The sequence below is a fragment of the Ochotona curzoniae genome, unplaced genomic scaffold (assembly GCF_017591425.1).
Source record: "Ochotona curzoniae isolate NIBS_2020 unplaced genomic scaffold, NIBS_Ocur_1.0 scaffold_1852, whole genome shotgun sequence".
Lineage (NCBI taxonomy): Eukaryota > Metazoa > Chordata > Mammalia > Lagomorpha > Ochotonidae > Ochotona > Ochotona curzoniae.
The window spans coordinates 29,011,247-29,034,548 of NW_024467087.1; the positions used below are offsets into that span (position 1 = coordinate 29,011,247).

Below are 23,302 nucleotides of genomic sequence, written 5' to 3' on the forward strand. Positions count from 1 at the left end.
TGGTCATGTGTTGCATTATCTTATTAAGCTAAAATCTACCCTGTATTTCTTCAGTAATTAAGGTAGTGAATATATTCAGTAATAAATGTTTTGACACTACCCTAACTATTTGACATGCTCCATATTGTCCCATGTACAAGAAATTACAGCATGATGTATTATGAAAAAAAAGCAACTGGAAATCAATGATACTACCGGTATTCGTAAATATTTCAAGAAGACTATGAACTCAGTGTCACCATAAGTATGTTCTCTCTCACATTTTGATTTTGGTCCTTTTAAATTCATTGTTCCTCTAAAATAAAACTGAGTTTTAAACTGACTTCTGGGGTGGCTGTCGTGACACAGTGGGTTAACCTTGCATTTAGGACATTGCATCCTTTATCAGAGTGACAGTTGGAGTTCTGGCCCCTCTGTTTCAAATCTTCCTCCTGATACATCCTCAGAGGCATCAAATGATAGTTCAAGTTGCTTGATCCCTGCCACCATGTGAGAGGTTTGTTTGGAGTTCCTGATTCCTCTCTTTGATGTGGCTAAGCACTGGCTATAATCACTTGGGGAGTGAACCAGCGAGTATAATACTAATTCTCTCACTCCCTTTGCCTCCCACCCCCACCTGCCCACTCTCTTTCAAGTAAATGAAAAATTAAAAAAACAAAACTGACATCACCAATAGTATTATTCTGTATTAGACAGATTCATGGTTTCAATTTGTCACTGCGAATAATTTGCCACCTAAAATAAGGCAATTATTTTGTTTTATTTGACTTTGCTGGATTTGAAAACAATGTCCAAACATGATTAATTGCAGATATGCAAAATTCGATTTGGTAAAAATGATAAAATTTGGATGATACTGAAAAGAAACTGAACATTTAAACCAACATCTAGAAAAGAGATGTCTCACAGAGAGTGTCACCACTTTCTAGATTGTATGTCTTATGACAGCAGGTCACTTACCTTGAGATGACAGAAGTCACAGAAACATGCATAACCTCCTGAAAACAAATTTGACCCTGCATAATAAGGTGAAGATCTGGGCCAGACAGGGTTCTAGCCACATATTATAAATTACTGTGCTTCCTTGTTCTTGATAAATATGCGTAGTTGACACAGAGGGGGCTTTTTGTTCCTAGTTACTCTCACTGATTGGAGAAGCAAGTATTTCCTGTTTCTGTTCAGGTTGTCTGATTGCTTTGACCTTGCTTGAGCACTTACATATTAAATTGAAGAGAAAGTGCTTCTTAGGATATATTACTCTATCTTGCACTAGACACTCCTGACCAAAATTTTGACAAGTATATACTCACTGTGGTCAGTATCACAACATTGTGCAAAGAACCTAGTTCATATGGACCATCTTTCTACTGCTCATCAACTGATCATGAGAGAAGCTGTAATAAACATTTTACAAAATGGAAATGAAAAGGAAAAACCTATGTCCAACTTCCATACCGGGAATAAGATTTCTTTGCTTACCTAGACAGTTCGATTTTTCTTTTGCTTGAATTGCCCCAATATCACTTTAATTTCGCTTTTTTGCTTTTTTGCTTTTACAATCATAATCAGTAGTCACCTTGTAATTCTGATGTGATGACAAAACAATAATTTCCCCAGGTTTCTTGTTATTTTAACCAACCTTCAAAACACACTTTTAGATCAGTGGAGAAAAGTTAGGAATCTATAAGGAAGGCTTGCTGTTCATATCTTTTTTTTCAAGCAGGAGGTATCTCCTACTATTTCACATATGTAGAATAAAAGGATATTCTTTCATGTTAATGTTTGTAAACAATGATAATTTATTAAGCCAGGTCCTCATCTGAGACAACTCTCTACCAAAGATTCTGTTAATGGATTGCTGGTTCAATATGCCTATGATGTCATTATTTCCAAAATCTTCAAAGAGACTATGCTGTTTGGAGTGACTGTAGGCTCTGTTTCAAGAACTGTACAAAACCACCGTTATTTGCTAAGAAACCAACAATAAAAAGTTTATCTTTAACGTTAAACTGCGGATTTCTTTTTCAACAGAGAGGAAACTTCTGAGTTACACATCGGATCCAGTCACAGGCCAGTTGTTTCACATTGAAAACAAGGTCCTCAGCAAATGAAGAGCTCTAATGTACAACCAGCAACAGTTCATATCTGCTCATAGATTCATTTCACGCTTAGCTATCAACTTTTTCAGGTATAAATCAAATGGCTTCTGTGGATGGTGTATGCTTTTGATCTAGCTCTTGAGAATGAATGTGGTTTACCAATGATCTGTAGTTCTAATTGAAGTTCATCGGTAATAGAAAAAAAGGAAAGAAAGGAAGGAAGGGGAAAAAGAATGAGGAAAGGAAAAAAGAGGGAATATTAATATAGTTTTATAATTTAGGATCTATAGTGACTGTTAAAATTGTAAAAACCCAAACTCAATCAATTAAGCCTTGTTTCTTGATTATCAAGGAGTCAGAGAACCCCATTTTTCAGAATATTATTCCTCATTCATTCTTTTCTTTTTCCATCTCCTTTCCTTTCCCCTTGCCAAAAGTAGGGGGACACACACACAGGTGAACACAAGAACACACATAAACAGTCCTTTGTTCCCTTTTGACTCACAGGTTTTACTGCAGAGTGTTTTAGAAGAAAAGTATTATACTGACGCATGGAAGCTGTAGATTAAATTATAAGGAATTAAAAACAATTATTACCATTGCCATATTTCTCCAAAAATACACTCCCAACTAATACATTGTCAAAATAAGAAAATGTTCAGAATGATTTTTTAAGCCCCTACATTGCAAGGATATAGATTGAAGTGGAAAGATGAGTTGTCAATATACTCTAGCTAATGTGACCAAATTCATACTATGGAATATGTATTAAATTAGATGCAGCCAAAAATGTCAATTGTTCCCATTTGCCACAGGCATTTTATCCAGGTACATGAAAGGTGACAATCCAGAAATATTGGTCCTACAACTGGCAAGGCCATCTATTAAGCCACGGAATTGAAGCAAACATTTTCATCAGATCTGATACCACGAGAGAGACATACAGAAAAGATCATGTCTACAATTTTTTTCTCTGCCTTCAAAATACAAATAGCTATTTATTTATTTATTTCTCCTAATGAAAAGCAAACATTGCTCTCCTTTCAGAAACAAAAACCTGGTCAGTAGATGCATATCTATGATCAAATAAGCCAGAGGCAAAATAAAATCGCCAGCCATGGCAAGACTAATCATAAAAAATCATCAAAAATTGGTGAGCAAATGAATATTACTTAATACATTTTCTTATCAAAGTAGAGGATCCAACAAATAATAGAGTAAGCCTAAGAGAATCTTCTAGTATTAGTTTTCTAATCTTTCTAATATTCAAGAATGGAGAAAGCGTGAACTGATGGGATGAATCACAGAAACAAAGTTACCCATGCACACAGGAAAGAAGAGGGACCCAAGGCTCTCAAAAGCATAGTAAACTTGCCAAAGAACAGAACCCTCATATGTCAAAAACAGGACATTTCTGATTTTTACAATCTAGAAACTCTAACAACAATTAGTTCTGTAGCTAAAGAACTGAACTTTTGACTATAGCCAGTATTCAGTAAAACCACAGGATGTTTTGTTAAAAAGGCTATAAATACAGAACTTATCTTTATGAGGATGAAGTTGCTGCTTTTACCATTGGAGTAAAGTAAACGTTGAATCATGCTATGCTGTTAAGGAAAATGATCCAGGTGTTACACCTGGTGCCTTTTTCCTAGGCACCCTGGTAATGAAAAGCTCTCGTTATCAAGACTGCTCGCTGAGCTATTAACTTTAGATTTAACTGGGCAACAAACTTCATTTTGCTAACTAACCTATGCTAAACCAGCTCTATCTTGGATATATTAATTAGTAAATGGAATGAACAGCTCAGACACTTACAACCAAAACTGCACGAGTATGTTGTAGACGTTCTCTTAACTGCCAAATATCTAACTTTCCATAAAGGGGATAATGTCTTATGATTTGGAAGAAATGCATTACTTCACATGTATATACCAACTTGTAACTGAAGATCTCCAGTGAGTTTTCAGATATGAATTCTTCATAATATGCTAAGATACCAAAGAGGAGGAAAACAAGACAAGTTTAACAATCTCTGCAGCCCCGGTCCTTCATGGCCATTTCCACAATGTGTGCACAAAGGACAAAGTAACCACCATGTAGATTCAGCTACATGGTGTCAACTTAGCATTTTCATCCTCATCTTGCCTCATGTTGTGCATGATCATTATGCATGCCATTCCTCTCAATAGATCACAAACTTCTTGAGGGTAACAGCTCCTAAGTTAGGGCTGCATGCCTTCATATTACCTAGTACAAAGTCTTGTTCCCAGAGGACATTTACATACATGTGAGGTAATTAAATGCAACTTGGCATTCTGCACGGCTTTGAATAGGTTCATCATAATGTTGCATAAGGCTATAGCCCTATTTATAGCACCTCTGAGTTGAGAAAGCACATTTGGAAATATTGGCAATCATCTGTCAGGCAACTGGGCACCACTTAGAAGATGCCTAACATCTTACTATCAACATCTCATTTTCAGATACATGACTTTGTAATATCTGATGATATGCCATGTCTTAGTCCTATTTGAGTCAGATATAAATACTGTGAATCATGTGGTATCATCCCTGCTTTCCACATGAGGAATGCACAGATCGTATAAGTTGAATCATATGGCTGGGGTCATGAAACAAGTGTCATAACCAGGACTAGAACTCATTATTCTCTTGTCAATCTCCTTCCAACAACATATTACATGAATATAATATATATAAGTGAATCTATAAACACACACACACACACACTTTCTATTCTACTGAAATATTCACACAACAGGTCTATGCATTTCAATTCACTTCAGGTTAGTACTTACTGATTTTAATTGTTTGTTCAGTCCAGAGAATCAAGGCTAGGAGATTTACTGCCAAAACTCCAACAGGTTTTGTTGTACCGATTCTTAGATGGCCTTGTTTTGGAGTTTGCCTCTTCTGGGGCACTCACCAAGGGAACTCTGCTATCAGAGACAGGGGTGTGCTGTTTCAGACAGTCTTGCCAGGGAGATACCATTACAGTGTGTAATGGAGGGAAGCCATTTCTAAGATCATTTGATCAGGAGGAGCTGAGCTACTTGTTAGGCAGGAGATTTGCAAAGGCAGCTGCACAAGCAGGAGAGGTACTAGCTCTTTTTACAGCCACCTAGTTTCAATCTTAGATTATGCAGGAGATAGCTGAGTGCTGACATACATGCAAGTACATATAGAAAGAATACATTTATATTCTCTTTCATTCATACAAGCAAATGAGGTTGATTCAACTGTACTCCTGTTCTCTGCTAACATTTTATGCATGACTGTCATTGTTTTCAGCGAGAACTGAACACTAATTGCATCTAGCAATCTAGCATATTACAGCTGTGAATTTTAATGTACATTGCAGATAAATCAATAGATGTATACACCAGAAGCCAGACTTCATATACTTCATATATTAAAAGGGACACATTGTTATTTTTCAAATGAAAATGATCTCTTAAGTCTTTAAATGTATGTGGTACCATACTCCATTCTTCATTGCATCTATTTGATGAGCCAAGGCCAAAGAAATGCTAATGATTGTCTTGACATATATTTATATTATGAACTTAGGAACTATTACAGATTTTAGGTTTTTGTTCATATTATGGATGCTTCCAACTAGAGCAAATAGGATGCATGAGGAATAGAGGCAGAAATATCTTTAGAATAAAACATTGAAGCAATTATCTTAAAACAAGATGCCTCAAAGAAATAAGAGGGGGGGGAAAAGAGAAGCAGGACCTAGTAATAAAAGATTTCCCAGTTCTCAAACACAGAATGTGACATCCTTGGAAACACTGAAATGGAACAAATTAGATGCAGACTAACAGCCCAAGTGAACAGAATATGGTAAACCAACGTCTTAAGTCTCTGGAGTTCAAGTTTCTCTCTTTTACTATGCATATATGATAATTATACAGTCCCCAGATTCACGCCAGTGAAAGATGCACAAATTTCCCCAAATGTAACTTCAGAAATCCAATTCATGATTTTAAGTGGGCCTTGTGTATACCATAGAGATGCCTGGATGTTGCTTTTATCCTGTACATTCTGGTTTATTTTCCTGGGACCTTGCTCTATTCCCAATTTTTCTGTAATCAGACCAAATCATCTTTCTACCCAGAAGGTTCACAATGTATGTCTGAAGAGAGAAGTTATATGAATACAACTATCACTTTGTATTATTTCTGAGCCAAGTAGTCATATATCAATTTAATAAGGCTTACTTTTCGTTAAAAAAAAAAACTGACTTCTTGCCAAAACGAGGGGTCAAAGAATGCAACAACACTTCCTCAAGCTTAGCTCTTTCTAAATGTGGGAATGCTGGCTTTGATTAAGGATTTTAAAATAGCTAAGTATATATTTTAGCATCTTATTTTGGAGCTATAGTTAAGGAAAGGAAAATATCTTCTATAAAAAAGGCTGCACTCAGCGAGTAGAGAATAGGGATATACTTTTCATCTAGCCTACTTCACAAATGGTTGCAGATAAAAATACACCTGACTTTAGTAAGTAAAAATTCTCCATCTCTGATCCCTTTACTCAAAACAAATGTGCCTTGAAGAAACTTTCCCATGGGTATAAGAGAATATCATAGCCACCCAAAGCATTCCTCCAGAAACCGACAGCCTGATCAGAAGCCTCATAATTGAGTATGCTGTTTTCCCCATGGCCTTTTTTGGGTCAAACTTACACACACTCTTCATTTGCAAGCTGTTGGTTCCACCTAGTAATTTGGTCACCTTACTGCCCATTACTCTACCTAGTATAACAATCACTGCATGTTTAAAAAAGATAAGATTATTTATTGCTTCATGCTAGAATATATCTCTTATCCAGCTTATGCTTGTCTTACTGCTCACATACTGCTATGTGCCTAAGGTATTCTGGATGCTAAGTTGTAGTAAATTCAGAAGCAAGATTTGGTGCAAGAAGCCGGAGGCGGGAGAACTGATGTTGATGTGTGTGTGTGTGAGAGAGAGAGATGTTGATGTGGGTGATGTTGGCTGCAGAGAATTCTTTCTCCTTCAAGATAAGCCAAAATTTTCCAGATCATACTACTCTCAGTCATGCCAGGCAGTCACCAGTTTGTTTTTTTGTGCTTTAGTAGAGCATCTAGACATGCTTTCTTATCAGTGACACAGCTTGATAATGAGAGAATATCGGTTCAACAGCTGTTATCATGAGGGTAGATGGGAAATATTTTATGTCGATAGCATGGTTCCTCCAGAAAAATACACTAATCAATCCCTATCCTTATTGATTTATGATTGTCATTCACTTCAAAGAATCTCAAGACAAAAGGAGAGACCCTCTGAAGGTCAGGTAGTAACTACAGGAAATTGATTATTTATTAAATCTATCTGTGCATGCTTTCATTTATTCAAACGCTTCTTTTCTGATGCTTTTGAGCTAGTCACCATGATATGTGATGGGTGTAAAGAGGTGAATAAGTGCCAACTCCTAAGAAAAGTAGCAGGATCAAGCAGTGGGATTCATCCATGGCTACATATTATACATAAAATGTATATCACATATATAGACAAACATAGAACTGCAAATTCCACTCACAAGTAAGAGTGCACAATGCAAAATAAGGAGTGCTAAAAAAGAAAGCAATTATAGCACCCCAGAAAAGACTAAGACTCGTTTTAAGTGATTGTTACCTAATATATGATAAATCAGTGCCAAAAATCATACTACTACACATAGGAATGCATTTGATAATGTTTGAAAAACACACCTGACTTCATACCCTTATGCCACCATCATTCATCTTCACCAGGTATTGTGTCAGGCATAGGTACATTAAAAGAACAGAAGATCCCGGTCCTCAAAGAGGCCAGAGCCTACTGAGGAAAGTAGACATGGATACATATAGTAGGAAGACACTATGTTGCAATACAGGTTTACATTCTTTGAAGAGACAGAGAGTATAAGTGAAGATCTCAAAGGAGTTTGAAAAGATAGGACATGAGCAGGGCATGAAAGATGAATGAAAATTCACCAAGATTTGAACAAACAGAAAACACTAGGTTGGTGGAAAATACTATTCAATAGTATCCAACCAATGAATATACTACCTTTTGTTTGGGCCCCTGTTTCTGCTGCACCAAATGATATTGGTGCTGTATAAAGATGAGAATGCATCTCAGACTTCTGAGAGAAGGTAACTTGTTCAAGGATTGGAATAGCTAAAACATTGGTGGTTCCTGATGAGCTGCAAAAGAAATGATCTGCATGGTCTGACACGAAACATTTTCTAGATCTTTAGCCATAGGTGAGCACAACTTTTTTGGGGAAAAGGTATTAAAAATTTAACACCTGGTGCCTTAGGAAACCAGTAGGTCAAGGAAAACAAAACAGGAAGTAAACGGAACGAAGAATGTACAGAAAACCGGAGAATACAAGATGCTACATAAACAATAGAAATTTTATAAAACACAAAAATTTAAACATCAACTACTTAAACGTGTTCCTTTAATATATGGAAAAGAGGACACAAATGTTCTTCTTTTTAACAATCTTTTCACAGCAGTAAGTTTTACCAGGAAAAAAATCAGCTTACTAGAATTAAGCAAGTGTTGTTGATAACCACTGGGCCAAGAGCATTAAGAAAAACACACAAAACAGAATCTGAAAAGTGAATAAACATGGCTGAAGACATACTGAATAAAAATTTTAAAAAATTCTAATTAAACAAATCCCCAAGCAGGCAAACATATACACCAAAACCCTGACGACAGTTTAGCCTTTGCAATGAAGTAGCACCCATTCCTACAAAATGGTGGTGGCTCCCCTTCCTCCCATCCTAACCAACTAATCAACACTGCAGGATCTCTTAAGCATTATTTGGTCAAATCTGAAACTACAATATTGTAAGAGGACCTAGAGAAATCTAGTAGACATATTTCCATGGAGAGCAAAGCTATTAATACAGATGCCTTTTGCTTAGCGAAAACATTCCTTTCTTTGCTCTTAATAATCTGATTTGTTCTGTCATGATGTGTGGACCTATCAAGTCTGTTCTGTATTTCCACAGTTTGTTTACCTGTAACTGTGTTATGGTAACTCCGGTTGAAGGCTTGATTGGTGTTGATGGTCCTTGTGCTGGGTCCAGGGTTGCCTGGGTGGATACACTAAGTGGTATTGTACAGTGTCCTTTCTTACAGTGATTGCAAGGCCTTGGTGTGGTAACATCATTCATTGAATTTGTCTGCTATAAAATGTGACATTTGTCATTACATTGTAAAATGTATCTAATTACGCTGTGTCCAGATTAGATGGTTACTTTTTTATGCAATTTTCATTTTAAAAACCAAGCATCTGACCCCCCCCCCCAAAAAAAAACCTTAACATCTGGAAAAGCAATTCTCCTCATTCATGTAACATTGAAGACTTCCATAGCATTGTGTTATATGGTCTTAAATTTGTGGGTTAGATTGTCATTAGTAAATACCTTGTAAATAGTCAAGAATGTAACTAATGAAGAATGCCTAATTTCAGCTCCATTTCCAACTTATCTGTGATCTTGAGGAAATCACTATCTTTTCATAAAGTTATCCACGTATTCATCATTTACTCTGTGTCCATTAAGTGCAAGATAAGGGAGGTGTTGCAAAAGGATAGTGGAAGAAAGGCAGCTAATGCTGCACAAGAAGGTTAAAGAACATAGCACTTGAGTAATTTATTGATGGATTAATAAGAATTAACAAGGTTCTAGAATGAAATATGAACAAAGAAGAGTCACTGCCTTTGAAGGAGATTAAAAAATAATGGACGGCAGCCATGACTGCTCTCGTAATGCTAAGTTGCCACAGAGTGATAGAGACAGGGACTCCCAATAGCATGAGGGGAATGGTTTCAAGAGGTAGTACACTTGAGTCAAGAGTAAAATCCACAAAATCATCGGGGGTGTATGTCTCAAGAACAAATACACAATGTACATGAAACACCAGAGAATATTTGAGACAAAGGAAAAGCATGGGAAAAATAAGATCAGTAAAGATAATAGAGAAATCTTCTATGCTGGGGCTGATGTTGTGGTACAGTGACACACACATTTCCTATCAGAGGACAGGTTCTAGTTTTAGATATTCTGCTTCCCTTCCAGCTCCCTGCTAATATACCTGGAAAGGCAGCAGATGTCAGCACAAGTACTTTAGTCCCTGCCACGCATGTAGGAAACCCAGATGAAATACCAGGCTCCTGGCTTCTATCTGGCAAGCCCCAGCCATTGCAGCTATTTGGTAAGTGAACAAGCAGATGGAAAATCTGTCTTTCAAAAAAAAAAATCAATCTTTTAAAAAGTCTTCTATGTCTTTTCACAGTATTGATGCTGTGCCTGTCATGTGAAGTGGTTTCCAAGAATAGGATAGCATGTATGGGCTATGATTTTACTGGGGTGACAATACAGTAGGTGTCTAAGGCTGAGGAATCATTTTGCTACAGAGTGGGATGTTTCAGGTAAGAAATAATCTGAAAAATGACAGTATGAAGAACATGAGACATGGGAAAGAAAACAAGGCAGTGTGGGAATGGAAGTTTGGAGGAGAGATTCAAAAAAGAGCCTATGTTTGGGACATTTGATGAAGATCACAGGGATGCTGAGTTTTTTAGGAGAACTCAGGTCCAGGACCCCTAAAGAAATCTAGGTAGAAATAGCTATTTAAGAAGCTCAAAGTAGGAGGAGTAATGGTTTGTATAGTCTTTCTTTTGTATTTGGGATCACAAATGTAACTGTGCCTCAGTTTCCAAATGTGTGAAATGTAAGTAACCAAGCTCACAGTGGTGATGAAAACCAATTGATGAAGCAGTGTGCTGACAAAAACAATGTGGTTGTGTTGGTAGCCCCTCGCATAAGCACACATTGGACTACCAATAATAATCATATTCCTCAAAGAGCAAGAACAACCTATTTTAATGTATTTGTCCTTTTCTATAACAAATTCATCCAAACATCTATACAGACACAATACTTTTGTGATTAATACCTGCAAAATGACTACTTATTATAATAACCAGCCTGTCATTTGCAAAGAATTAAACTCAATCCAGGTCTCCCACATGTGTGGCAACAGCCCAATCACTTGGATAATTTTCCTCTGCTTTCCCAGGCTCATTAGCAGGGAGCTGGATCTGAAGCAGAGCATCTGGGACTTGTATCATTACTCTAATATGGAAATCCTACATTGTATGTGGTGGCTTAAACTACTGAACTGCAATTTCAGACTCAAATATATTACTTTTGCAAAATTTCATATACAAAGATGACAGAAACAGCGATACATTGGAAAGCTCAATAAAAATTAAATTAGGAATGTTTGGTGGAAAGCAAAACAAACAATAAGCATTTTGTCTTTGACAGATATCAATGATACAGCATGCAATAAAAGGATATTTTGATCCATTTGTGATAGGAAAAAACCTTTCTAATTGTATCCATTCCTGTTAATACAGATAGACATATAATTGCAGCAGTCATTCTAACACTCATTTGGCATTCAGCAGTTTTCCAGAGGAGCACTGACTATGTGGGTTACAGATTTTAATTTTGGAGCCATCAGTGTGAGAAGATATGCAATTGTCCAGGAAGACTGTGTAATCACGGAGAAAAGAAAACTTGTGGAGACATCAGTATCTAGGGAATGGAAGAGGAAATGGAACCAGGGATTTCTGAAAAATGTAATTCAAGAGATGATTAAGCTAACTATCACAGCATGGAGACTGAAAGAAGAATGTTTCCTGTTACAGAGGTGAAGAGTCAAGAGCACGCCTATCTTCGTGTCCTCCAATTCTTCCCCTAAAGCTTACTAAACTTGATGTCTTGAAATTTTCATACTGGAAGAGAAATAGTAAAGTAACACTATAGAGCCAGTGAAGCAGCATGAAGGGAATCACAAATTAAAACAAAAAACTATGGAAAGCGCATATGATAAAAAAAAACTATGCATAGGTTTCAAAATGTTTTTCATTAAAATGAACTTATCTTTATATTTCTTTCTTCCCAAGGATGTTTTAAAGTACCCCATATGCCTTTAGATACATTCTTGGTGGTTAATGGCACCTCTATGACACTATTCTCAATGGTATTCCTATGATATCACATTTGTTATGCTTTTACAATGTAGTGCTGGGCATTGCACATGATACAGAAAGACTAAGTTCAGTTAGTAGCTAAATGTTAGAAAGCATTTATATATATTTTACAAGAAGTATGCTTGACGCAAATATCTCTTAATTGCCGTCTGTAACCTCAAAAGTCTTCTGCCAACAAAATGCAAATATTCACTCAAGACTAGTACTTCCTGGCCCAGCTAACAAACTGCATGACTCTGGGTACATCACTTAGCCCCTTTGATTCTATTTGTTCATTTGGAAAAGGTGGCCTTTCAACAAGAAAGTGGTAAGGAATAAAACAATCCATATATGTGAAACACTTGGAAGTAATTTTTTATATTCTACCAAAAGATTTCATAAGATATAAAAGAAATTGTCATCATCCATGGAGATTTTATCATGTCATAGGCACTCTGCTAAAAGGTACTCAGATACAAGTTCACATATTTTGCATAATCACATAAAGTATTATTACTTTTCTCATTTTTTCAGATGAAGCTGATGTTCAGAGACACTGACACTTACAAAAGTCATCAAATTAGCAAGTGGAAGATTATAATTATGAAAGCCCTTATCTGTGTGATGCTGAAGCCCACATTCTTATTTATGCTTCCTCTGTCACAAAACGTTTCATAAGATATGACAAATTCTGTTACTCACAGCTTTTGCAAGCACATAAATGTTCTTAAAGTTTTGGGTACGTGAACTGTACTTACACTGTCATGACTGGGATTAAAGCTCAGAAATTAGCCAATCCTCTATCTACAAAGAAGTTCAAGATTAGTCAAGTGCAACTGAGTGGCTGTGACTAGAGGCTGGTCTACCAGCATCAGCAATCATTTCTATTCCTACACTTCTCAAGTATCTACACCAACAAAGGAGAGAAGATCTCATCAAAGCCTTTCCTGGTTTCAAGAGGGAAGTTGTAGGACTTGAGAGGACACCTAAACAAACATGAAACATTGCCGCAGTGTCTGGTATTGTGGCATAATAGGTTAGGTCACCATTTGCCACACAGTTATCCCACATGAGCACCTGTTTATGTCCCAGCTGCTCCACTTCATATCCAGCTTCCTGCTAATGCATTTGGAAAATCAATAGATGATGGCCCAAGTACTTAGGCTGCTGTAAAATTCATGCATTGGGGACTGTAAAGAACATAACTATCTGTTATCTCACCAACTGTCTCTTTGAAGGTGTCCATCTCAAAGGCCTGTGGTAATGATAATCGTATCAATTACTAAACATTAAAGACCAGATATTGTATTAAACTCTTTCATGTGTTACTTCATTTAATCTGCATAACAATTCTATGAGGCAGGTGACATCAGTATCATTCCCATTTTATACACGAGGACACAGAGGCTTAAGGCAGATAAATAGTTTTTCAAGGTTATACAACTAAAAAGTGGCCTACATTAATTCAAATACTGGTCTGCCCGACTCAAGAATTGGTCCTCCCATCATCTCTATTATCATGGAAGAAGGGGTAATTAAACATTTTGAAAATAATAAAATACCATTTAAATGTAATAGAGTGGGTCTTCTCTTGTACTGCTTTTTTCTGACTTCAAGGGAGTTCAGGCAGGTGCATTTTTCTACTCCTAAAACTCACTCAGTCTTGTATATTGCATAAACTGCTTCAGTGAGTCTCACGGCACTGGCAAGAAATCATCCAGTGCAAAATTATCTGGCTGTTTCTCTAAAGTCATCTTCTAGGAGAGAAGGCGATCATATCTTGATTAAATACATCATTCCCACTTGGGACTGCAGCTCACTTTGCTTCCTCTACCTGGGTCACGATGACAAAAAGCTCTATTCTATTATCTTTGGGAGAGATGCCCTGAATGTGTGCTAAGCAAGATGTCAGGCAGTTTACTTTGAGAGTGGCTTCACTAAATCTTCATTGTTGTTCACAACCCCTTCTGGGTCTTCAAGCCCACTGGAGTTCAAACAACACCAACTAAACACACTGAAAAAATCTAATGCCAACTATAAGGTTACTAACTTGTATCACACTTTCATCATGACTAAATCTTTCCCAAACAAAAGTTCCTCAAAGGCAAAGTACATATCTTTTATCAGCTTGAATCTTCCTCTGGGCTTAGCACTATGTGGGCTCCATAGATTTGAGCTCCTGGTGCCACTGGAGTTCTGGGATTGAGGAAGGCAGGAAAAGACACATAGGATCTGCATTGACAACATATTGGCATCTACCTACTCCTTTAATTTCTTAATTGAGTTTCAGAAGTAGCTGCTTTGAGTCTAGCACGGAGCATGGTAGAAATTCAAATTGTGTAAGATGATATAGATCCTAGTATTAAAAAAATCTCTATCTAATGGCAGGGTAGGGGGGAATGTGGAGATGGAGGTTGTATATTGTTCCAGAGATGGAGGTTGTGTATTGTTCCATTTGCTACGGCATGCTAAAACCCATCTTATGATAGCTTAGATACATTTCATACTCATTTTTCTTCCAAGAATACTCCAGAAGGGGAAATCATAAACTAGAGAGGTTTTTGAAAGGTTTGCAGGGTGCTGTAAGATTTCTGCATCTCTAGACCCAGGTTCTTGATCTATTGGTTCACTCTTGAGTGTGTGCTTTTTACTGTCTTACAGGGAGATCTTCAGTTTGTCTGGAGTGCAAAGAACTTCCTTTAGCTTGCCTTTATCCACGCCTACTGAGAAATTTCCTCCAGTAATGTGTTAGTCACAGATGCTGAATTTTCAGTGGGGTCTACGTACGAGTGTACACATTCACAGAAGAAATTTATTTTATCATTCAGCTAGACCACTAACCTTTTCTTGAACACCATGTTGCACAGGCATTAAGAATACCTGACTAAATGAGTGGTGCCTGATGGAAGTAGGCTCATCCTTTTTATGGGTGTAAGCAGTAAGCAATTTCAGATTATAAACACAAAACCAAGATAAGCGATTTTGCATAAAAACCATTAAGAATGCATAAAAGCACACATTCTACACCTTCCCTCCCCTCTCCCCCAGAATGAGATGGGGTTGCAAAGTAAGCCATAAACATTCCAGAACATAAACAAGAATTAAACTTCAACATCTGTTGGATAGGGTTGGCTAAGACTCTATTAGAGATGATGTCTGTGAAAGGAAGCTATGTGGAAAAGAAAGAAAACTTGATCTGATGGGGGTCTGAGTTCTGTTGTTTTAATCCTGGACATCAATCCTCCCTTCTACTCTGGAAGGATATATTTCCCATTGTCACCACAGATAAGAGCAACGTGCTTTCTTCATTCACAGGTTGCTAGAACACCTTTCTGAAGGGCTAAGGAGAACACTATCAGCAAATAAGTTTCAAAAAAAAGACAATTTTTCTGAAGTGCTATTTCCTACAACTGGGTTGCTACATGTGTGTTTTATTAAGAAAGAATGTGAATGTGGCAATATCAGTGTGAGGGGCTTGTGTAATGGTTTTAAAAAGTATGAGGTGTGAATAAGCCTTTGAGTTACTACTAATGGAACAATGTGAACATATGTGGGTCAATGTGAGGAACATAGGCCAATGTGCATGTGAGAGTCTAGCAAAGTGCGTATGGTGGTCTGTTCAACAGTCTGTGACTGTCTGGGCAAACGGGACAGGTGTGAGTAAAGATGTTGCAGTGTGAATATGACTGAGTGAATACAGGCCACATAATTACCTATATGAATTTCTGAATGTATCTATGTGAACTGACTATTGCAATATGAATTGTGTGTGTCAGTGAGGTGTACTAGTGTAAATGTAGGTCAGTGACCATGCATGTCACTACATGTGCCTGGGTTGTAGCGTTGGGAGTTAGAGTGTGTCAGTATAAGAATGTGTAACACGAGCGGATGTTAAATGTGATTATTCCAGTGTGAAAATGAGAGATGCATGAGTGGAAATTTGCATGTGTGAGAAGGCATACATATAAATGTACATGAATGTGAGGAAGTATGAGTGTGTGTCTGTGGGAAAGAGTAGGGTGTACAATTTTGGAGTGTAGTTATGAATGTGAGTGCACGAAAATGTAAGAGTGCAAATAGGTGAACTTGGATGTGCAGTGTGACTGTGCTAATGTGATTTTAGTGAGCGTTCCATGTAATGAGCATATGTATATGGCACTGTGTATCAATGTGAACATACCTGTGTTTAAGTGATTGTTTATGAATTTAATGGGATGGAGTGAGTTGTCAGTGTCAATGGCGCAGTTTATGAAATGTGTGCATGGTTGAATTACAGAGTATGTGCCTGTGAGTTTGTTCTGGGGTATGACTATGTCTCAGTGTAAAGGAGGTGACTGCCTGGAAGTCAGTGTGTATCTCCATATAAGTTTTTTGTTGTTGTTGTTTTTCCATATAAGTTTGATTGTCTGTGAATGTAACAGGGAAAGTGCTGCACATGATTACTAGCGCATGCAATTCTGAGTATATGGGTACAATTGGAAAAGACTGTGTTTACGGCACAAACTCATACAAGCATGAATATATGAGAATGTATTCACATTAGTGTGCCCCTGTAATGAGCCGTGTGTGACTGGGAGGGAAGACATAGTGATATCAGTGCAAGCATGTCAGAGTAGATACAAATGACTGTGTTTATAACTAGTACTATGTGAAATAGCCGGAGTGTATGCATGTGAAAAGTCGATGCATGTGTGTATGTATGTTATGTGTATGCATACGTATAGGAATCTTACTTGGTAAAGGAGATGATACCATTTGTTCGAATATGGAAGTATGGGATTATGAGCGTGTAACATTGTCACAGACTATCATTGTACGTGAATGGGTGAGAGAGTGGATTGCTAGGCAGGGGTAAGTGTTCATCTGAAAAGGTACTGTGTGACTGTCAAAGTGCCTGTATCTATTACACTGGTAAACGTGATTGTAGGAGCTGGTGAAGGAAGAACAATGATCATCACTATGAATGTGCCCAGTATGAAATGTGTGAATCTTTGGATGGGGAGACATGAATGTGACCAAGTGAATGTAGGAGAGTACATATATGTATCTGTGAGAAGGTGTGTATATGTGTGTGTCAGTATGCAAATGAGGTGAGATCCTAAAAATGCTAATATGTCTTTCCTTCCAAAGCCACAGCCCGTCTCCAGCTACAGACAGTTTTACTTAGCTCCTCTCAACACCTATTTCCAAGTTGGTAAAACAGCACTAATAATATTGAATTTCACTTAGTGGTGCTAACACATAGTGAGAAACAAAACCAGTAGCTGCAGGCAGGCATTGTGGTGTAGCAACCCATTGTGGCATCCCATTCAGGTATTTCTTCAGGTTCCAGCTGCTCCACTTAAATTCTAGCTCCCTGCTAAAAACTTGGGAAAGCAGCAGAAGATTGTCCAAGTATTTGCAAACCTGCATTCCATATGGAAGATTCAGTAGAAGCTCCTGGGTCCTGGCTTTGGCTTGTCCAAGCTTTGAGGGTCAACTAGTGGAATGAAGATCTGTGTGTGTGTGTGTGTGTGTGTGTGTGTGTGTGTGTGTGTGTGCACGCACACACGTGCACTTATCCCTTCATTTCTCTCTGTAACTCTTTCAAATAAGTGATCTTGTAAAACAGACCCAATAATTATTAGGGAAAAAACTACTTTGCAGGGTAACTATAGGAGCAAATGGTATCCTGCAATTCAAGTGCCTCACACACAGTTGGCAACAGGAGATACTTCTACAAATTCTCATTATTACTGAAGCTGTCATAGAACACCCAGGAGAGAGCCAGGAGCCTGCTTCTTACTTTAGTCAGTTCTAGTTACCTTCTGTCGGTTAAGGTCTATAGAAGATCTCCTCCCAGGATGCCTGTAGAAAGTTGAATGCATTGGTATCGGTAAGGCTGTAATTTCATACCTTCAATTCCATGGCCGAAACTCTGGAGCTTCCCTTTCATGAGAAGGCATCACAGATACACCTGCTGCTGAGCTACCGTTTTACCTTGCCCTTCAGGCCCGGTGTACGCCGAGTGTGAGAGGTGACTGCATTGTGGATTCATTGTATTTTTGTTTGTTTGTTTCATTGATTTTTATTGGCGGGTGTTTCATTTTTTATTCTATTTATTTATGTGTTTGGGACAACAGGAGATGCACCTAAATAACTGACAAAGAGACAAAGGATGAGACAAAGGGAGAAGGGGATAGTAAGCTACCTACAGGTAGCAGGACTATAGGTTATAGCAACAGAAGGTTAGATAGAGAAGCCCACAGACGAAATTATAAGGACTGCCTGGGAGGCAAACAAAGAGACACATAAACGAATAGAGACAGACTAAGAAAATTGCAAAAAAAAAAAAGGCAGAGGGAGAGGAAGAAGCCCAACTTCCAAAGCTGCCAGTGACCTGTCAGGAATGTGTAAGGGGGAATAGAGGCCTGTAAGGTCTAGTCCTTCCCAATAAAGGGTGTACAGTCTCGTTTATCTGTGAAGATGAACACTCCAGAGACCTTGTGAGAATTATTTGAGTCAGTAGAAACAATGCGGGCTGTCACACATGCTAAAGACTCAAGTGCTACTGAAGAGCAGGGGCATGCAATGTTTCTTGCTTTGGTGAAGGATAAGTAAAAGGAAAGTTCCAGAAGGCTGAAACTAACCCTTTCAGGCCCAGAAACAGGTATATTTTGCAGGAGTGGGGGTACACCTTGAATAGGCAAGTAAAAATACAGGGCATTAGAAATCACAGGAAATGATCAGTGAACTTGTGGCATGTGGCTAAAACGCCACTTAGGCATCAGGAAAAGAGGAGAAAAGGAAGCGACAGCTTGATGGGAAGCATGTCTGTGTTACACTGAAGCTCCTCAATGGTGCTTGACATTTGCAAAGGACTTGGCAATGATTGTTATGTTGTTTTTCCTCTTCACCCTGAGATGTAGGTCAAGGCTGTCATTCCTGCATTCGAGATGGGGGAATCAGGCAGCCAAGGGCATCTTTGCAGGGTAAAATGCAGCAGAAAGTAGGCGCTATGCCCTTGAGGTTTTGCTGATGAGGCCTGAGCAGAGTTTTTGATGTCACGAGCTCTGGTGGAAGAGCAGCATTTACCTGGACTTGGAGATTCCTAACTCTCTGCCCTGGCATTCATTACTCACCTCACCCCGCCACAGCTGCAGGACCTCAGCACAAGTGTGTGTTACCCATGAGCAAGGGCCGGACTGCCTTCAGCTCTGATGGACTCTGCTGGGCACACCAGCTGCCACAGATGTAAGGGCTCAGCTGCTCTTTCTTGGGGGAAACCTGCCAAGAGAAGCATCGTGGGGAGAGGAATCCTCTTATCTCACCTGTTACTACTCCCTCAGCCAACCCCCTGAAGGTCTCACATGCGTATACACCATAGTAAGTTGTATAAAATCACTGACGAAGGCTAGAAAAGCTTTAAAAAAATAAAAACAACACTGATTTGTAGGATTCCAGAAAGAGCACTGAAGTGGGAATTTCCCCACTCTGCACGCCTGCTGGCTGGGACATGAGAAAGGTATGGGAAGGAAAAAAATTAAATAAGACAAAGTGAGTGTCCACATAATCCACATAACTTTGGAGAACTTTAAATAATTACAGGAAGCGCTAGAATCCAGTATACACTAGGAAACAGAGATGCATGTCAATTTAATAGACTCAGGTGACCTGGCACTGCTATATAGCTCACTTTATCCCTCAACTATAAACCTCTACCTCCACTTCCATACTCCTTGCCATCAACCTCTCTCATCAGAAGAAGGGGGGAAACGTTTGTCTCTCAAATAACAGCATCCCTGAGGTCCCTTATTTTGCTGTCATCTCACAACTGCTGAGGGGCTCCACTTCCAGTCCCAAGTGGATTGTGCCTCCAGGGATACCTACCACAGTGTTGCCTAGATTTCTTAGGGTGAATACATAGGTTATTGTTGTTGCTTTGGGGATCACTAACCCTCTGTTCCCTACAGAGCATTCCCTGTCTAACCCTGAAGGAAACAGGATCTCTTTAAACCATCAATTTTCTGCCTTTTCCCCAAAATCACTTGAGGCTCACAAGGGCAGAGGCTTTGCCTCCCCTTGTGGGAGGCAAAACTCAGCAGCCCTTCCTATGTGCTGCCCTCCTCCCTCCATGGGGTTTATCCTCAAAGAAAGCAGTAATTCCCAATGTGGCAGTATCCAGGTGACCTATTTCACTAGCATACATGCACAGCAGAATGCACAGGGTCCTCACCGTAAAAGAGCTATGGATTAAAAGGCACAGCTAGCAAAATGGAAACCTTGGGGAACCAAGAATAGCACCGTGGTCTCCAGTTCCCCCTTCAGGAATAAAACACTAAGTCATACCCTGGGTGTGCCTCTTGCTTTGGGCAGGATTCCAAGACACGTCTGTCCCCCCCAGTGTCCCTGGCATTCCCTGTGTGCTTCCCACACGTACACTCAAAGCAGCCTTTCCAGATCCTACCCACTGCACCACTGAGTGGTATATCAGCCTCCATCCCTCCCTGCATGAGCTCACTCTGCCAGAGGGTGCTAAGGAGGAGAGGAGTACAGGCTGCCAAAGCGCCAGAGAGGGAGTGGAGTTTTTAGAGGATAGCAGGACAACACCATGAAAATTCCCCTGCCCATACTTGGGGTTGAGGTCTGGCTGCAGAGGCAGCTCCCAAGCACCGACGTAGGAAACGATGCTGCATTGCATGGCTATATCAAGTTGAGCATCTGAATGGTCATGCTGTGCATCTGTGCCTCGGCCTCCTGTAGTAGACTGGGACAGGGATCCGTGTGTGCATCCAAGGATGAGGACTGGGTCCTCGGGGTGGAGATGTAGGAAAGCTGTGGAAAACTCTTCTCTCTCCCACAGAACCTCCCATGGCAAATGCCTTGCCCAGCAGTAAAGATGCCTGGAAAGGAGCTGTGGAATCTTTCTCAGGTTCAAAGAAGAAAATGACTCAAAGATGAGGGAATGACTTTCTCTCTGTACTCACCCTATGTGATAAACACTTTCAATGGGCCCTAGTAGCTAAGGTCCTAGCCTTGTATGCGCGTGGATCCCATATCAAAGCCAGGTTGTGTCCCAGCGTCCCCACTTCCCTTCCAGCTCCCTGCTTGTGGCCTGGGAAAGCACTAGAGGATGGCCTAAAGCCTTGGGATCCTGCACCTGCATGGGAGACCCAGATGAAGTTCCTGCCTCCTGGCTTCAGATCGGCTCAGCCCCAACCCTTGTAGTCACTCAGGGAGTGAACCAGTGGATGGAAGATCTTTCTCTCAGCCTTTCCTTCTCTCTGTAGATCTGATTTTCCAACAAAAATAAATAAATCGTTAAGAAGAAACATTTTCAGGAGGCATAAGTTGCCTGAATGTTTCCTTCAGTTTGGTTGAAAGGAATGGAACCCTTTTCCACCAGGACAAACAGGGTGTACTAGGGCATCTGGTGCCATGGGATACATTAGTTCTGTCAAGGGTATCCCTATTATGTTCACTAGAGGGGGCTATTGTGCTGATGTTTTGGAATAGTGTCTGTTTAGGCTACAGAAATTTAGAGTCCACTGGGCTCAGAGGGAGATAGGATAGAAAGATCCCAAGCCAGGATCTCCCATTACATTCACCCCATGTCATGCCAGTTTTGACACTGATTTAGGGGATAAGGGCTGCTAGTGAATATCTACTAGCAGCTCATTTCCTGGGAACCTATAACACACACACAGACACATACACACACACACACACACACACAGGCGCAGAGCTGTTCAAGCAACTGGTTATCCCTTGGGTCTGTAGAAGATCGTCAACTTGGACTTGTCTTTTTATCTCAAATCCCCATTCACATAAAATTAAAGCCACATGGCCAAAAAAGGATGAACTGTGCATAGTGACTGTGGCCTTGTTAGCTTTGTCTTGTATTCCTCCCTTCTCCCCTGGACAAATTAGAGGGCCTACAAAAGGGAACACACAATAGCTGGCACATTTTTGGAGGGGTGTGTAGAAAGCTATCCTCCGGTGGACCTGCTTTCACTACACAGAATAAAGGAATGAGTTTTCTAAAATGCCGTTACCATTCAAGAAGACACTTGGTCTGATTCTTTCCTTTGAATAGCAAGAAAACCAAGGCCAGAGATGGATGGACGTCCCCAAATCAGCCCGACTTCGAACTCAGGGTTTGTTCTACCTTTGTTCTCATTCCACTGGCCCCTAAAAACTCCCTCCTGCATATCTAGCCCCTTTTCATTTCACAGAAAATCCCGAGCATCCCACTGCACTGAATGGTTCTAAAACCATTCTACTCCATCTCAGTGATCAAACCTCATAGAAACTAGATTTTTGTAATAATTTCCTTGCTCCAGAGTAAACTGTGTCTTTTCAAGTCTTCATATTCCACCTCTCCCATTTTGCTTCCTTACGACCAGGCTCAGCTGCAGCTGCACGGTTTTGACCCTCATTGCATCCCCTGGGTACAGTGCAGATTGCCCCAACTTGCAAATAATCGACCGAATGTGCAAATCAGACACGGATCTATTGCATTGATTAACATTTCCAATTAAACTCCAGTTAGGCTGCGTGTATTAGTGACTCAAGTAATCACCGCCTATGTAAATGCAAATTCCTTCTAATGCTGCAGAGCGAAGTAGGAAGCAACGCATTTCTGGGAGGAAAGGAAACAGAATGAACAGACTGCCAGACCTGGAGATTTGTCTGGTTCTCCAGTATTCCTAAACCAGGGTTTAAATGTATGGCTGTTAAGTGTCCGGGCCCTGGGCATCACACCTGAAATGGAGGACTCAGGTCCCTAGTTCCATTGCACGCTCATCACGCTCATTTCTGCCCCCTGCTGGAGAATCTGTGTAGTGCTATGTTGGCAGGCAAATCCACCTGGGTCCTGTGGAGGGAAATGTCTAGTCTGACACATGTAGAAGACTGAGGGTGAAAGGATCGCAGTGGGCCAGTCGCACAGCTGAGCTCCCCAGATGCAGGTGCACCTACCTGCCATCTCCCAACACTCAGGGCCCCTGAGAAGGAGGACTATTTTTTTTTTTTACCTTTATTTATTTATTTATTTTCAGCAGGAGGTGTCACACCTTGTCCTATTCTGCTTCTATAAAACACTCAACCTGTCCAGGCCAGAAGCA

The 23,302-nt window shown here is 39.6% G+C and overlaps 1 protein-coding gene across 2 annotated transcripts in view; it reads right to left on the reverse strand.

Moving 5' to 3' along the window:
• The window catches only part of PAK3 (p21 (RAC1) activated kinase 3), a 267,948-nt gene that overhangs the window by 94,190 nt on the left and 150,456 nt on the right, over positions 1-23,302 (reverse strand). The window contains exon 1 of one of the 2 annotated variants that reach the window (XM_040999476.1): positions 19,319-19,384. The exons of the other annotated variant lie outside the window; for it this stretch is intronic. The gene's annotated coding sequence lies outside the window, so the exon portion shown is untranslated. Of the gene's footprint in view, positions 1-19,318; positions 19,385-23,302 lie in introns of those variants that run through there. 2 annotated transcript variants of the gene reach the window in all.